Genomic DNA, 5,960 nt, shown 5'->3' on the forward strand with positions numbered 1-5,960 from the left:
GATAGGGTTAGAAAAAGATGACAAGAGGCTCAAACGACATTTGAAGTAGGGGTGGGACCTACAACTTTTGGAATTGACTCAAATAACGCATTAACTCATGCCCCAGTTGTTGTTGACTGGGTGACTCTAAAATTTTCATTTGGTTGGACTGATCCCTGAATAGGGCATCCTACGTATCTTACTCCCGAAAGAGGAGAATCAGGTCGCACGTAGTTCCATCAGTTTGTTTTTGTTTTGATTTGAATTTTTTTTTGAACTCTTTCTTTTATTCTTATTTTTCTGGCATTTATCTTTGACTCTATTTTGATTCCAAAGAGGGATATGAAAGAAAAAATAAAACTTAGCTCAAACGGGTAAACAAAGGATGACACAATGTTTGGATAGAAGAATAAAATGCCTTCATTATATCAATCTTAAAATATGCAAGTACTAATTATGCAATAAAATCAACAAAGGATAAAATATCATCATAGTATCTTTTGACCGCGTCAGCATTGATAGCCATTTTTGCCATTTTGCCTTCAATATCTGTCAAATATAAGGCTCCATTGGGCAACACTTTCTTCACAATTAGGGGACCTTGCCAGTTTGGGGAGAACTTGCCTTTCGCTTCAACCTGATGAGGAAGTATACGCTTCAATACCAACTGACCAACTTCAAAATGCCTGGGTCGTACCTTTCTATTATACGCTCGATCCATTCTCTTCTGATACAATTGGCCATGACATGCTGACGTTAGCCTTTTTTCCTCAATCAAACTTAATTGTTCCAGTCGGTTTTTGACCCACTCATCATCATCAATCTCAGCTTCCATAATGACTCGAAGAGAAGGAATTTTAACTTCTGCAGGAATGACTGCTTCCGTCCCATACACCAATAAATATGGAGTTGCCCCCGTTGAAGTGCGAACAGTAGTGTGATAACCTAACAGAGCAAACAACAACTTCTCGTGCCATTGTCTAGACCCTGGTACCATTTTCTGCAGTATCTTCTTGATATTCTTATTCGCGGCTTCCACAACACCATTGGCCTTTGGACGATATGGAGTGGAATTTCAATGTGCAATCTTAAACCGTTGACACTCTTCTTGCATTAAATGACTAATGAGATTGGCAGCATTGTCTGTGATGATCATCTTTGGAATTCCAAACCTACAAATGACTTGAACGTTACTGTTTCTACCCACTTTATAAAGTAATTAATGGCCACCAAAATGAATCTATGCCCATTTAACGCTTTCAGCTCAATCGACCCAATCACATCCATTCCCCAAGATACAAATGGCCATGGAGCAGACATTGCATGCAATTCAATAGGAGGAGAATGTATCAGATCACTGTGTACCTGACATTGATGACATTTCTGCAAAAAACGAATAGAATCCCTCTCCATAGTAAGCCAATAATATCCTGCTTGAAGTATCTTCTTTGACAAGACATAACTGTTCATATTAGGCCCGCATACTCCAGAATGAACTTCAACCATGATTGTCGAAGCTTCTCTTGCGTCAACATACCTCAAAAGTCCCAGATCTGGGGTTCTCTTGTACAAGATTCCCCCACTTAAGAAAAATCCACTAGAAAAACGTCTAATAGTCCTCTTTTGATCACTGGTGGCATGTGTTTGGTATTCTCCTGACTGAATGTATCGCTTGATATCAAAGAACCAAGGTTCTCCATCGAGCTCTTCTTCAATCACATTATAGTAAGCATGCTGATCACGACTCTGTATATGCACTGGATCGATGTAGGCTTTATTAGGCTGTTGGAGCATTGAAGACAGAGTGGCTAAAGCATCCGCAATCTTATTATGAATTCTTGGAATATGCCTAAATTTTACTGACACAAACCGTTGACATAGCTTTTGCAAGCATTGTCGATATAGTATGAGCTTCAAATCTCGCGTCTTCTAATTGGCTTGGATCTGATGGACGAGCAAATCTGAGTCCCCCAACACTAATAACTCCTGGACTCCCATATCGTCAGCTAGCCTTAAACCAAGAATGCACGCTTCGTATTCTGCTATATTATTGGTACAATAAAATCAAAGTAGCGCTATTACCAGGAAATGTTTCCCCGCTTCAAAGATAAGAACTGTGCTTATTTCGACTCCTTTCATGTTGAGAGCTCCATCAAAAAATAGCTTCCAACTTGGATCAACATCTATAATGACTTCATCAACACATAATACCTCTTCATCAGGAAAATATGTCTTCAACGGCTCATACTCTTCATCAATGGGATTCTCAACAAGATGATCTGCCAAGGCTTGGGCTTTCATGGCTGATCGAGTCACACATACAATATCGAACTCGATAAGTAATATTTACCATTTTGCCAATCAACCGGTTGGCATAGGATTCTGAAAGATATACTTTAAAAGATCCATGCGAGAGATGAGATAAGTAGTGTAGGGCAAAAGATAATGCTTCAACTTCTGTGCTACCCAAGTTAAGGTGCAACACGTCATTTCAAGAAGAGTATACCTGGCCTCATATGCGGTGAACTTCTTGCTAAGATAATAAATAGCCTGCTCCTTTTTGCCTGTGACATCATGTTGACCCAAGACACAACCAAAAGAATTGTCCATGATTGATAAATATAAGATCAAAGGCCTACTAGGCTCCGGTGGTATCAGCACGGGCAGATTTGACAGGTATCTTTTGATTTTGTCGAATGCTTCCTGACATTCTTCAATCCATTCTACTGAAGCACTCATTTTCAGCAACTTGAATATGGGCTCACAAGTGGTTGTGAGTTGAGCAATAAACCTGCTGATGTAGTTCAGTCTACCAAGAAAACTCATCACCTCTGTCCTATTCTTGGGCGGGGGAAAATCCTGAATGGCTTTGATTTTTGAAGGATCCAATTCAATTCCTTGACGGCTGACTACAAACCCCAACAGCTTTCCAGATGAAACTCCAAATACATATTTTGCCAGGTTGAGCTTGAGATTATACCTACGAAGCCTATCAAAGAACTTTCTTAAATCTTTAACATGGTCAGCCTGACTTTTTGACTTAATAATCACATCATCTGCATAGACCTCGATCTCCTTATGCATCATATCACGAAACATATTGGTCATGGCTCTCATGTATGTTGCTCCAGCATTTTTCAAGCCGAATGGCATCACTCGATAACAATAGGTCCCCCATGATGTGATAAAAAATATCTTCTCCACATCTTCATCATCCATGATGATCTGGTGGTATCCGGCATAGCAATCCACAAAAGAGGTAACCTCATGTTTAGTGCAATTGTCCAGCAAAATATAGATGTTGGGCAACGAAAAATCATCTTTCGTACTTGCTCTATTCAAATCACGGTAATCAACACATACTCGAATTTCGCTATCTTTCTTTGGGACAGGAACAACATTGGATAACCATGTGGGATAACGAGCCACTCGAATTACTTTCGCTTCAAGTTGTTTCATGATTTCCTCTTTGATTTTAATGCTTACATCAGTTTTAAACTTCCTCAACTTCTGTTTGACAGAAGGGAATGCGGGATCAGTTGGCAATTTATGAGCCACTAATTCAGTGCTTAAACCCAGCATATCATCATGAGACCATGCAAAAACATCCTTATAATCAGTTAATGCTTAAATCATTTAATATTTTAACCATGGCAAAGCATGTACACTGATTTTAGTTTTCCTAACATCTTCTTGATTCTCTAGATTGATTGGCTGAGTTTCATTCAAATTAGGATTCGGTTTGTCTTCAAACTGTTCCAACTCTATGCTTATTTCTTCTATTTCCTCTTCTTCATCATATTCCCTCTCTTGCTTCATTACATCTTGATTAATTTGGATTTTAAGATCAGGCTGAAAATTCCGCATGCATGTCATGTCATTAGAATCAACATAAAGAGAACTGTATAAAGAAAAAGACAAAAACAAAATATGTTAGACACAAAACAAAAGGGACATTGCATTTCATTAAAAGAAAAGATAGGAGGGTTTAAACATAGATGCCAACATAACATAAACAAACTAAAATACGAATTACAACCCTGGAATAACTCAGATAAACAGAAAGAAAAACAAAAAAAACTACCAAAGCTCCCTCCTGACGGGGAGAGGAGTGGCTTTCCAATTGTTGAGCCAAACAGCTGGACCTATGAATTGCATATCTGCCTTACTGGTACCCTCTCCTGCTTTGACCATATCAACCTCAATAAGAAGATTTTGGAAGTCATCAACCAATTCATCTTTAAATTCCACATGCTTCGTGATACCGCTCTTAACAAATAATTCACTGAGTAGTGGCATTGGGTGAGGGAGTGACCATGTTTCCTTTTTCCTTCCCCTGGCTTTCTTCAGATCTTCAACAGTGGGCTCAAATCCCAGACCAAAAGTGCCCATGTTCTCACTTGGACATATGGGATGAACTATACCGTGCAGAGATGCTCCCAAACCACTTCCTGGCTCAAATCCATATTTCAAAAGTTCACTCACCATCATGATAGAAGCGGAAGACAATTATGGTCCCGGTATAAACTTCCCTTCAAGGATACGATTTACCAGCACTGTATCAAAAATTTGATAGACAAATGTCTCCTCTATGTTATTTGCTTCAATAAGAGACAAGGGAGAATCTTCGCAGGCGGACAAATCTTCTTCACCGGGAATAACCACGTCTTACCTGTCATGCTCAAACTTAATTATCTGGTGTAGTGTAGATACAACCGCCTTGGCCTTGTGGATTCACAGTTTCCCAATAACAGGTTGTAAGAGGAGTCAACATTCAATACTTGAAACTCTATGGCAAACTCAACAGGCCCTATGATCAATATTAGTTCTATTTCGCCAATGGAGTTTGATTTTGCACTATTGAAAGCCTTGGCAAATACATTGTTGGGCCTGATTCTCTCAACACCAATATTCAACTTTTGCAAAGTAAAAATAGTGTAGATATTTGCACCTAAACCTCCGTCAATCATAACATGAGTGACTTAGAAATCTTCGCACTTCACTGTAATGTAAAGGCCCCGATTATGCCCTGTACCTTCAATAGGCAATTCATCATCAGAGAAACTGATTCAATTGACCTTAAAGATTTTTCCAACCATTTTCTCAAGCTTACTGTAATATCCCTAGGAACATATTCTTCATTTAATACCTTCAGTATAATATCTCGATGTTCCTTGGAGTGCAACAACAAAGATAAGAGGGAAATTTGAGTAGGGGTTTTCTTCAACTGATCTATTATTGAATACTCTGGCAACTTCATCTTTTTCAAAAATTCTTCGGCTTCTTATTTGGTGATGGGGTTTTTGATAGATGATGGTCCACTCACCACTGGCTTGGACTTCCTCAAGCTTTCAGGCACGTAGCATCTCCCTAACCGAGTTAAACCCCCTACCTCATCTATATCTTTCACTACTTTCTTTCCTTGATAGGTCATCTGAGTCCGCTTATAGTTCCAGGGAACCCTTTTCATGTCAACTATCGGAGGCTGGGTCACCGGTTGGAGGACAAAAGGCGCTGCTAGTGCTCCTTTCACCGTTAGGATGGGCTTACTCAGAGCTCCTACCACCGCTAACTTAGGCTTATCTTGACTTTAATCAACATCTCTTCTGGCGCCTTGCACTGTGATCAGTGGTTTCTTTGTGCTTTTTAGGGCTTTATCTTCTCTCATTCGTTCTTGATTCACTGACATTGCTTTCAAAGACTACTACATTCACCAATTTCTCCTCATTGACCTGTATCTTGACAATAGGCTTATAACACCTTGATGATTCTTTCTTATCATATATCAATTCTAACATATTGGTTTCAGCATAGGTTAACAGTGGATTTTGGTTAATGTTTGGAGCCTTCGGGGCCTGGACCAGCATCTGATTTGTGTCAATTAAGTCTTGGACAGCTCTCTTTAAATGCCAGCATTTCTTGATATCGTGGCCTAGCATGTCAGAACAGTACGCACACCTTAAAGAATAATTGAGATTTCT

Source organism: Capsicum annuum, chromosome 4 (assembly GCF_002878395.1).
Source record: "Capsicum annuum cultivar UCD-10X-F1 chromosome 4, UCD10Xv1.1, whole genome shotgun sequence".
NCBI lineage: Eukaryota > Viridiplantae > Streptophyta > Magnoliopsida > Solanales > Solanaceae > Capsicum > Capsicum annuum.